A 12326-nucleotide genomic window follows, 5' to 3' on the forward strand; every position below is an offset into this window, starting at 1 on the left:
TCTCCTTGTTATTTCTTCCACAGGGAACATTCTTGAAGAGGTTCAGCAGGTGGCTTGGAATGAGATTCTCCCTTTTCAGCAGAGGCAGTGATGGCACTCTGTTGGGAAAACCTTGAGTAGAAAGGAGGCATTTCTACCTCTTCCCAGATGTCATCTCGAGGTGGTTCTTCTCCAACATGCAGCTGGGACAACTCATCAGCATTGACACTTGATTTGCCACTGTGGTATTTGACTTTGAATTTGTAGTTCGCTAGGCTTGAAGCCCACTGTTGTTTCATGGCTCCCAACCAGGCGGTATCCAGGTGCGCTAGCGGATTATTGTCTGTGTAGACAGTAAAGGGCGTGGCAGCCAGGAAATCCTTGAATTTTTCTGTAACAGCCCAGACTAGTGCAAGCAGTTCAGGCTTGAACGAACTGTAGTTGCTGTCATTCTTCTCAGTTCCTCTGAGGCTGGCATAAGCAATCACACGCTCCTTATTGTCCTGGACCTGGGACAAAACAGCACCTAGCAGGCTAGCATCTGTATACAAAAGGAATGGCTGAGTGTAATCAGGATAGGCGGCTGGGTAAGGTGGTCATTCAGTGTTTGGAATGCTTGTTATTGACGATTTGTCCAGTCTACTGGAAGCCTTTGGTTGTAGTTTTCCTTGGGACATCCCTGTAACAACTCAGTAAGTGGTTCAGACACTTGAGCAAAGTGAGGAATAAAGTGCCGATAGTAGCCTGCAAATGGCAAAAAGCTTCGGACTTCTTTGATGGTAGTGGGCGTTCTCCAGTTTTGAACTGCAGCCTCTTTCATGTCTTGAAGCATTTTCTTGACGGGCTGGTACTTCGCAGGTGGTATTGGACGATGTGGCTCCTTGATGGGAGGATGAACGCCTGTGAGGATTCAATGCTGAATCGGAGTAGTCTTACCAAAATCCAATGAGTGCTTACTGAATGCTTGATGATCACGTTTGGCAATGTTCAGAACTCCATTGACTCTCTCTACTGCAGTAGTGGCATCTCCGACATTCAGATCAGTCCACCAGGGGTCTGAAGTAACCTTCTTACTGTCTTTGGCAGCTTTGGTAGAATGTTGATTAGCTGTTACTTCACTTGAGATGATGTCTTCTGGTGAGAGTTGAGACAACTGCACTACTGGATGAAATTTGTGAAAGTTAACAGGTGCATCACTTACGTTAATAAGTCGAACTGGCACTCTTCCGTTGGAGACAGTTACAATGCTGCGAGCAGCTTTCACGAATTGTGTCCTTCTAGCAGGATTGGTTCAAGGAGAACCTGATAATCTTGATTTTCAATACCTGGTCGGACACGGCCCCAAACCATGGTTTCTGAATTAGGCTGCAGAATCACTGGTCGGGTGTCTCGGATACGGACACGACAAATTTCACCCTTGCTATTTGCAAACTGCTGCTGGGCGACAATCACACCAATGGCATGCTGAATGGTCCGCTGCTCAGAAGATGTAGCTGTAGGGAGGGAGGCATGCAAGGCAGACAAGACTTCTGGAAAACAATTTCTAAGAACATTGATGCCTAGAACCATTACAGCAAAACCCTCATCCTCTACATCAGTTACAATGACAACCTGTTTTTGGAGCTTAATGGCCCCAATCCGAATAGTGGGCTCCCAGTAACCCTGGTGAGGTATGGGTTGACCATTACTAGCTATAATGTTCATCCAGACATCTGGAGGGTTTAGTCACAAAAGTCCCAATGTTCAAGATATGCCAGCTTCTGCAAAGTAGTTACCTGTGAGCCGGTGTCGACGAGAGCTTCCAGAGGGACACCGTTTAGCAGGACAGTTATGTGCGGGCAGGGTAAGATGAAGCGAGGCACCCACATGGATGCTCCCTTTGGACCTTTTCTTCTTCCTCCCGAGGGGCGGTCCTCAGCCTCGGGGGTGGCCAGTTTAACTGATAGCACTGGGCCTCGGTGTGTCCGTATCTGTGGCAGAAAGGTCTCTTATGGCAAGCAGCTTTGCCTGGAGGTAGACTTCTTGGTGGAGGCTCAGGAGAGAGAGTTCTGTCCTGGGATTGCTCCCTGGAGCGCGAAGGTGAAATAATAAGATTTTTGATCTGCTGAGAGACTTGTTGAAGTCCTCTTGCATTGTCATCTAGACGGGCCTCAAGGGATGCCTTGGAGTCCACAGCAGCAGTCTGCTCAGCTTGTGTAACTTGCATGGTACTGTAAAGGACATATTGATATTCATGCTATAGCAACTCCATTTTGTCTGCTTGCTTCAAAATCATGTTATTATACTCCTTGCATAACATACATCCCTTCCTTCTTTTCTCATGCTTCACATGCATCTTTCCCACACTAACCTTTTCTCTCAAAAACATTCTATGAGACACTCTGCTCCTGTTATCTAACTAGTCTGAGCCGGGAATGGGTAACCTTGTAAATTTCCATCATGCACCAAACTAACGATAATATGACCATATGTGTATTTCTGTAATAATTGTACTAACATTGGTTTAAGCCGGTAGTATGGCTGTAGGTGATTGGCTATTGATATGCTCAAAACAATATAAAATGCTAAGTAGAAATAAATGAGATTAGAGATTCTCTGAATCCTCCCATACAGAGCACTGTCTCCGTTTGGTTGTTTGTGGATTGCAATCAACCTTATAACATAATAATTTGACACTCACTAAGTCAACCGTGAAGGGACATTGGTGCCCTCCCTCAACAGCTTGGTGCCGTGACTCGGATCCCTTACCAGGGACGCCCCACCACCCCTGGACGTCCACAAAGAGAGACTTGCTTTCAGCCTTCCCCCACTGGAATTGGGACTGGTCATCCCCCACAAAAAGCCATGGTAAGTGCACGAGTTCTTTACTAGTGATACTGACCATTTGGCGTGGTGTGTGGTTGTTTGCAGTATCTTCGGATGTCTTGGTTGGATATAGTCAAGACTATAAGGGGTGTAGTCCCATTAGGGGTCTGATATTGATAACTTTCAAAGCAGTATCACCTTGGATTGACAAGTGAATATTGTGTGAATCTTCCTTAACTTCTGACAAAGATCCTTAGGAGACTGAACACTGTTAGGTTCAGTCGCGGCAGGTGATCGAAGATTGGGTAGGAGACGCACACAGATATACATATATCTAGTGTCCGGAGAGCTGCGGACAAGAGTTCTCCTTTCTTCTGAGCCGTTCGTGACTCCAAAGACGGGAGGGGTGAAGTGAAGTCAGTGGAACAGCAGGTGAGGTCCGGCTGGACTCGTGCTGTGCACAAATTAAGGATCTTTTGTCAGTTGTAGTGATTAATCAATGTTTCAGTGGAGCAGAAAGAAATTGTCTCCCCTGCAGGAGGGAGAGGATGTGATGAATATCATGGTCGGTCGAGAGGGGAAAAGATCATTTAAGAATGCACCAAAAGTGTTTAAGGTGTTAAATTTTCCCGTGGAGGGGAGACTTCAGCCTGCGCTGTGGGACGAAGGCATCCGGCAGAAAAGGGGTAGACTAGTTGACTGTGGATTGCTGGATGATGCTGAAAAGTTTAGGAAAGTTGCACATGAGATTTGTGGTGAGGGGTATGTTGAAATAGAGGAGGAGATGAAGCCTGGTTATTTCAATTATCTTTATGTAAAGAAGGGAGAATTATCTAGCGCTGTAACAAAGATTGGCTGTTTTGTGCTACAAAATGAAGCTGATGTGGAAAAAGACTGCGCTGAGTTTATCGAAAGAAGGGAAAAAGTGTGTGCAGAAACTTAAAAGTTAACTAAAATATGCGAGCTACCAGATAAGGGCCGGTTAATTATGAAGAAGAAAAAGGGCAAGCTAGAAGATAAAGGATTGTTACAAATAGCTTTGGCTTGGTATAGAACAGCAGAGAATTTGTCAAAGAAGGGTGGGTGGAGGAATAAAATACAGACAATAAGGGAAAGATGCCATGTTATGGGTATTACAAAGATACTGCTCTCCAGCCACTGCCAGATAATGGCGGACAGGGGGGGGGATTGACCTGTACTAATTGTGGCCAGCAGAATCCATTGTTAGCAGATTATTGTGTTGCATGTCACACACCCCGTCCAAGAGGCCCACCCCTCGCTACTACCCAAGCCACTCCTAGTGCCCCATCCTCATCTGTTATACCTATGTCCACCCAAAGTTCCAACCCTTCCTGCAGCGGCCATGTTGCTACATCCATTGCATCACCTCTGGCCTCTGACCAGATGTCCCTTTGGTGGCAGCCATCTTGGCGCACCCTTCCTGTAGTGTGCTTCCTTCTGGTGGCGGCCATCTTGGCACACCCGGAATACAGGCCGCAATACACACTACACCCAGAATGTGTATGAGGAAGATCATCATGATCAGTGTGTGACAGAGCATTAGACGCCAATAGGTATGAGAGTGGGGTTGACTTAAAATATGGGCTCAGGATAAGCTGGCTGATCGATCCACTACCCTCACAGATGTCACGCAAGAGAAGGGAGAGTCGGTTGAGAAGTTTTATGGGCGCCTTTTGCAGGTCTATAAGGACCTTGGGTTCTCCTTACATACTAAAACTCATTGCCAGCTGTTAGTGTCCGCCTTTATCCAGGGTTTACGTACTAAATGCAGCGACAGTCTTGGAAACTCCTGTGGTGCCTAACCCACATACACTTCTCTCACAAATACTATCTACAGCAGCCTGGTTTACAGTAATTGATTTAGCAAACACCTTTTTCAGCATTCCACTACACAAAGACTGTCAGTTTCTGTTTGCATTTACATATCAGGGTAGGCAATTGACTTGGACGGTGATGCCGCAGGGTGCGCAGAATAGCCCTAATCAGTTTGAAAAGAACATGTCTAGCTGTCTGCTGCCGTGGCAGCTGGACAACTCTGAGGTAGTACTATTACAATACGTGGATGATCTTCTTTTGTGTGCCCCCACGAAGCAAGTTCCATCAGGGCCAGTGTTAGCCTCCTCAAGCATCTAGCAGAACTGAATTGTTGAGTCTTAGCCTCGAAACTTCAGTTCTGCCTCGGTCAAGTGGTCTTCTTAGGCCACTGCCTTACTCAGGGTGCCAGCCATCTCACAGAAGAAAGAAAGACGGCCATCTACCTGGTACCATTCCCAAAAGATCCCATAGAGCTGAAACGGTTCCTTGGACTATGTACATGCTGCAGACAATGGATCCCAGATGCCTCACGTCTGATGCAACCGCTATATAATGCATTAAAAGAAGACACTCTGGCTGATGCAAACAACAAGGACCACCAAGAACTGCTGCAACAAGCCTTTGAGCAACTAAAATCAAGGATAATGACAGCCCCTGCCCTTGGAAATCCGGACTATGCTCAACCTTTCCATTTGTAGGTCTCTGAGACGGGAGGGCATGCAGCCGGAGTACTCACGCAGAGACACTGTACAAAGTAGCGCCCAGTCGGTTATTACTCAGCGCATCTGGACCCGGTAGCCAGGGCCTCCCCTAGCTGTCTACGAGCGGTTCACACCACACAACAGTTACTTGAAAAGACGGTGGACATCATCCTTGGACATGAGACTCACATTTATGCTCCACACGATATTGCTTCTGTTTTGGCTTTACAGCAACCTAAACATCTGTCCACACATAGACACCTGCGGCTGCAGTGTTCGTTGATTTTGCCAGAAAATGTGAAGTTACACCGGTGCACCACCATCAACCTGGCCACCCTGCTACCAGCACCTGAAGGAGAGGAGAAAGAGGCTCCACTGCATGATTGTCTGGAACAAATTACTGCGGCGTCAGCTCCACTTGTTTTAGTGGGGGGAAGTACCCTTGGATGATCCACAACTTACGTTATATACGGATGGGTCCAGATATGTTGACACCTCTGGCAGGTTTCATACTGGATATGCTGTCACAACTGAAGATACATTGGTAGAGGCTGCAACCTTACCACTGCCAAGAAGCTGGTCTCTGAAGTTGTTCACCGGTATGGAGTCCCAGAAGTCATCGAAAGTGATCAAGGACCAGCCTTTTCCTCATGCGTATATGAAGAAATACTTACTATGATTGGATCAACAGTGGCGTTACATACTCCTTGCCATCCACAGTCAAGTGGCAAGGTAGAGAGATCGAATGGCACACTGAAAAGGCGATTGACCAAAATGATGCAGGAGACTACAGCCCAGTGGCCTGAGCTCCTTCCCATTGCACTATATCACATCTGCACCACCCCCATAGGGAAACACAAACTGTCACCCTATGAGATACTATTTGGGTCGCAACCAGCCATAGCTTGATTTACCCCACAACAGTTATCAGAAGAAACAGATCATGTTGTGCAATATGTGATTCAGCTTGCCAAAGCACTAACTAACACTCATGCGTTAGTAAAATCTTCTATTCCAGATCCAGCTGATGCAGAAGGATGTCATACCCTCAAGCCTGGAGATTATGTGTATGTGAAGAAGCATGTTCGGAAACACGGACTAGAACCATTGTATGACGGACCATACCAAGTGCTCCTGACAACCTCAACAGCAGTAAAACATGAATTTTCTAAATATACGCCTAGTGATCCAACATGTGGCAATCCTGGATGTTGGATATTGTAGCCCCCTGGGACAAATGTCTTCATGGTGTATGTTATCAAATAACACAGTTTTTATCGATTTGGTACATAAATTAGTATTACAGCACTCTGCTTTATGGGATCCTCCATCAGCCACATATTGGGTCTGTGGGAATAATGCGTACAAATGGCTCCCAGTCGGAGTAGGGGGGACTTGTATGTTGGCCCGGCTAACTCTAGCCACTTATCTTATTCCCCATAGTAAAGTAGATATGAGAGCCATCCCTCTTCATACCATCTATAAACGTGCTAAGGACAACACCCCACGCCCATCAGGAAGACCTCATTTAGTACAAATGAGTATACCCAATAAGATAGCCAGTACTGTCTTCCTCTACCCTATGGTAACCCAAATGTGGGGCAAATTAGTGGAAGTCGCTGACTACTTAGATGACCAGATTTGGAGTATATTGGAAGTAATTAATACTACTGTTGCGGTGCAGAATCAACTTATTATAGTAGCCAATCAATACACTTTGGTGCTGGACTACTTGACAGCAGCTCAAGGAGGGATGTGTCAGGTTATAGGCCCAGCTTGTTGTCACTATATTGACCCCGACTCTACCATACGGTTAAAGACTAAAATGGAAGACATTAGGAAACTCAGGGAGGAATATAACAAACATAACGAATTGACCAAAGACAGTTGGTGGTCTGATACGTTCTCCTTTTTAAATCCTGCTAATTGGTTTAAAGGGATTGGTGGATGGATTGCTGGAATATTACAAGGAGTGTTGCATATTGCGGCTTGCATCTTGTTAATATATGTCTTACTAAAACTAGTCTTTTATTATACCCAATTTGCATAAGGAAAACCTGCCAGTCATCAGAGAGCAAGGAGGACGCTGTCAACCGACATCCAGTGCTACTATTCTCAGACCTCCCAGATGTAACTAGCATTGAGGACCTGGACGACAAGGGAATGATGACCTTTACCCGCATGCCCCGACCAACCTCACGTCTGAAGATCAGAGCTTTATTGTTATATCAACGGACAAGGAGGGATGGACATGCCGCGACAGCCTCAATTGGTAACAAGTGCACTAATTGAGTGAAGACCAATGTCCCTCAGGCTAAAAACGTGACACTGGGAAAACACCTCTATTGTTGATAATAACATAATTTTTAGGGGGGAAATGTAAAGGACATTGATATTCATGCTATGGCAACTCCATTTTGTCTGCTTGCTTCAAAATCATGTTATTATACTCCTTGCATAACATACATCCTTTCCTTCTTTTCTCATGCTTCACATGCATCATGTGAGATCATCCAGGTCCCCCATATTGCACACATGAGAGCCGGTCTTTGCGCGGCAATACACTGCATTACAGCGCTGATGTCGGCGGCTGCTGGAGAGAGCCGCGATCGTTATGGGGTCTGTGCCTGCGGGCCGCAAGAAGCAGCCGGAGGGGCCGCATGTGGTCCCCGTGCCGCGTGTTTGAGACCCCTGATGTACAGCTTCTCTCTCCTGACTAGAAGAAACTTCACTCTCTTTGTGAAGGAAATTGTGTGAGGAAAAATGTCCCCTCAGTGTAAACTGGCATCGAAAACACTTCTCTGAGAAAATAATCTGTCTCCTCCATCTTCCTGAGGCCGCTGGAACCGCCCACAACTGGTTTGTGCCACCGTTCAGTCAAAGTGAGAGCCCTGAGCTGGGAGGCTCATCCCAGCCGTTGCTATGGCCACCACTTGTTGTGAGGAGAATAATCATTACTTCATATACTCACATTGGCCAGCAGATGGCAGGAAAGTACAATTTACAATGCAATGTATTATATCCCCTAATTCAGTGCACAAAATGGAGCAAATCTAGTACCACACTACAACTGTCTCATTTAGCAGCAGTAGTACCGGGATGCCACTTCAACAAAATTACTTATGCCCGTTTGATGTCTTTAAATCCCACGATAGTATTAGTTAGAGTTGAGAACACTTACCAGGGATGCTTTTGACAGTGGTATCTTGAGCAAACAGGAATTTGAGTTTGTCTGCCCTAGTCATCAGATCATGGCCACCTTTTTATAGCCTGCCCAAGATCCATGAAGGACTGAATCCCCTAAAAGGGCAGCCCATAGTGTCAGGGGTAAACAATCTCACCCAGAACCAAGGCATCTACATTGACAAAATCCTGAGACCATTTGTGACTAGCCTTAACTCCTATGTCTGTGACACCACCGACCTGCTGAGAAGACTTGAAAACATCACATTGGAACCCGGCACAATACTGGTGAGTATTAATGTTGAGTCATTGTACCCATCGATATCGCATATGAAGGGTGTGGAAGCGGTCCAATTTTTTCTCAAAGGCAGGAGGAGACAGTTCGATAAACATAATGAATTTGTTTTAAATGCACTTGGATTTTCCTTATCAAAGAATATTTTTATCTTTGACAGGAAGTACTTCCACCAGCTCAGGGGCACAGCGATGCATCCAAAATCAAAAAAGTACTCCCGAAACACTGGCCTATCCTTGAAATGGATGGAGATATTGGAGAACTAGTTAAATCATCACCACAAATTACCTACAGGAGGGGTAGGTCATTAAAGAATAGGCTGGTACACAGCCACTACACCTCACATGATGAGAGAAACTGGTTACATACTACCACTAAGGGTAGCTTTAGGTGTAGTGGCTGCGTAGCACAATAACTCAAACTAAGAGCTTTAAAAGCAATGTGACGGGGGAGAAATTCCCGATTAAATCATTAATTCGTTGCAAAACAAAAGGGGTAATATATAACGCCACATGTCTATGTGGTTTGTGGTACGTGGGGAAAACAAAAAGAACTAAGGAGTTGGGTGGGAGAACACCTGCGGGATATAGCCCTGAAGAGGGACACTCCAGTAGCAAGACATGTAAGTAACGTACACCAAGGACGCCCAGAAGTAATAAAATTCATGGGGATTGATCAAGTCATGGTCCCACACAGAGGTGGTGATTGGGACAACAAAATCTTAAGAGGAAAACTAGATGGATTTACAAACTACTGCACCTAATGGCCTGAATGAACAGATCTCCTATAGATGTTTTTTTATAACCAGGGTCTAATAGGGTCAGGAGTGTTGGGACAGTAAAAGCGGAGTGGGGGCACCACTTGCGCAGGTCCTAGGGTGCCAACCTCCACTGATAGGTAGGGAACAGTCTAATGTAGTTTGTAGCAGGGCAAATCAGGACCACTTTTTATTCTGGTATTTTATTTCTTGCCTCTGAAAGACAATTCCATTGTGCGGTCCTTTGATATCTTGTTATCCCTATTCTCTGGCTATGGAGACACTCCCCTTTCCACACTGCACCTGAAAAATGTCCCTAAGCCCTAAATATACTAATCTCAATTTTTCTGAGTAGATCATCATCAGCTATATGTAACATTACTCTTTGCCCTCTTTAGATGGGATGCTGTGATAATTTTCCTGCCATGAACCATTTGAGGGTTAATTGTTTGTTAAAGGTTTAATGAAAAACCAGTTACCAGTACACATACACACTTGATTTGCCCGGTCTGTTTTGGACCTTGGCACTTTTGGATCAAGTATGTGTGGCTATAATCTTGTCAAGTACTGATACTCTTGGCTCCATGGCAACGGCCCTAGCTGCCCGCCCATATGAATATCTGAATTAGGAGGCAGTCTCCTGGATACCAAGAGGATCTATGGTCCGGATATGACCTGTGTGTGTCATGACTGGAATCTGCACCTCATCGAGCTGCTTCCAACTGTGGCGTGTGCCGGTCACCGTTGCGACTTGCGCCTCAACCACCGGATGTGGTGGGGGCGGCCCCGGAACTGACATAATCGGTCCGCACATGACGTTTGTCGGCCATCACAGGAACTTGCACTCCAACTGTTATGATCTGCTACAAGCACTAAGGAAAGACAGGAAATCTGTCCCTACAATAGAACTAAGCTTGATCCCTACGATGTAACGGGGAACCTGATCCTGCGATCAGACCCGCTAAAGTCCTCAGCTAGTCTGTACGAAGACCTATAGATGTGAGGAAGGGATCCCTACAAGAACTAGGGACTGGGAGTAAGATGGACACCTCCTAGCAGAAATTGTAGCATAAAAGGACAAATAAACAACATAGAAAATAGAGGTCAAGAGACCTAGCTAAACTGACGGAGTAAGGTAACAAAGCACCTGGCTAGCTTAAGAGTAGAAATTACAATGAAGTCCAGCAAGGCCAGAAGGGTGGAGCAGGATTAAATAGGCAAAAAAGGTCATGTGACCGGCTTAATAGAAAAAACCTAACAGGAGAGTTCTAACAGTACCCCCTCTTCTATGAGGATCCTCCGGATCCCCTAGGCCCAGGCTTATCAGGAAACCTCTTGTGAAACGCTCTGACAAGTCTGGAAGCAGAAACATCATCCGCCCTCACCCATGAGTTATCCTCGGGACCGAAACCCTTCCAAGGGACGAGATACTGCAAACTCCCTCTATACCATCTAGAATTAAGGATGCGGGAAATTTCATATTCCCCGTCCTCCACCACCGGAGGAACAGTGGCAGTGGTGTCTCTATCAGATATATCAGCTTTTTTCAATAGAGAAACATGGAACACCGGATTAATCTTCCAGGAGGTGGGAATCTCCAACCTAACAGCAGATTGGTTAACTACCTGAAGCACCTTAAAGGGCCCTACAAACTTGGGACCCAATTTTTTTAGAAGGAATCCTCAACCGCAGATTCTTAGAGGACAACCAAACCATGTCACTAGCCGTAAACAAAACCTCTTGACGTTTCCTGTCAAAGTACCTCTTAGATTTTTTGTTAGCCTCCTGCAGATTACCACGCACATCGGTCCAAACTCTTTCCAAATCACCGGAAAAACTCTCCTCCTCAGGCACAGCCGATATCAATTTGGAGAATGACCCAAAAGACGAATGTCTCCCAGAACAACAAAAGAAAGGCGAACACCCAGCAGAAGAGGATGTATGGTTGTTAAGAGCAAATTCAGCGAGCGGCAGAAACTCAGACAGCCCTTCTTGATTGTCTGCCACAAAACAACGCAAGAACTGCTCAACATCCTGGTTCTTCCTTTCTGTCTGGCCATTAGACTCAGGATGATATCCAGATGAAAATGACAAATGAACTCCCAACCAACCTGTCACAAAAGGCACGCCAAAAACGAGCCACGAACTGAGGTCCCCTATCAGAAACAATGTCAGTAGGAAGACCATGGAGTCTGACAATCTCCTTGACAAAGGCCTTAGCGAGTGTCTTAGTGCAGGGCAGTTTGATGACGGGAACCAAGTGACATCTTGCTAAAACGGTCCACGACCTCCCAGATGACCGTGAAACCCTCAGAGGGGGGGGGAGGTCAGTAATAAAGTCCATAGCCAGATGTGTCCAAGGTGCACTAGGAACCTCCAGAGGGCAAAGCAACCCCGCAGCAGGAGTATGAGAAGACTTAGATCTAGCACACACAGTACATTGACGCGCCCACTTAATGACTTCCTTCTGCCATCCAGGCCACCAAAAACTGCGACACACAAGTCTCTTGGTCTCAGAAATTCCTGGATGACCTGCCAACCGAGACTCATGACACTCAATAAATAAATCTCTCCTAAAGGTCCTAGGCACAAACAACCTCTCATGGGGAGTGTTAGATGGGGCATTCTCCTGTGCTTTAAGAATCTCATCTTCCAAAACGGAGTCCAATGCAGCAATCACAACACCTTCTTGTAAAATGCTCCCCTCCTCCTCAGCACCGACCATGGGAGAAAAGCTGCGAGACAAAGCATCAGCTTTAACATTCTTGGT

The sequence above is a fragment of the Phyllobates terribilis genome, unplaced genomic scaffold (assembly GCF_046119375.1).
Source record: "Phyllobates terribilis strain yellow unplaced genomic scaffold, ASM4611937v1 Scaffold_4__5_contigs__length_816908805, whole genome shotgun sequence".
NCBI lineage: Eukaryota > Metazoa > Chordata > Amphibia > Anura > Dendrobatidae > Phyllobates > Phyllobates terribilis.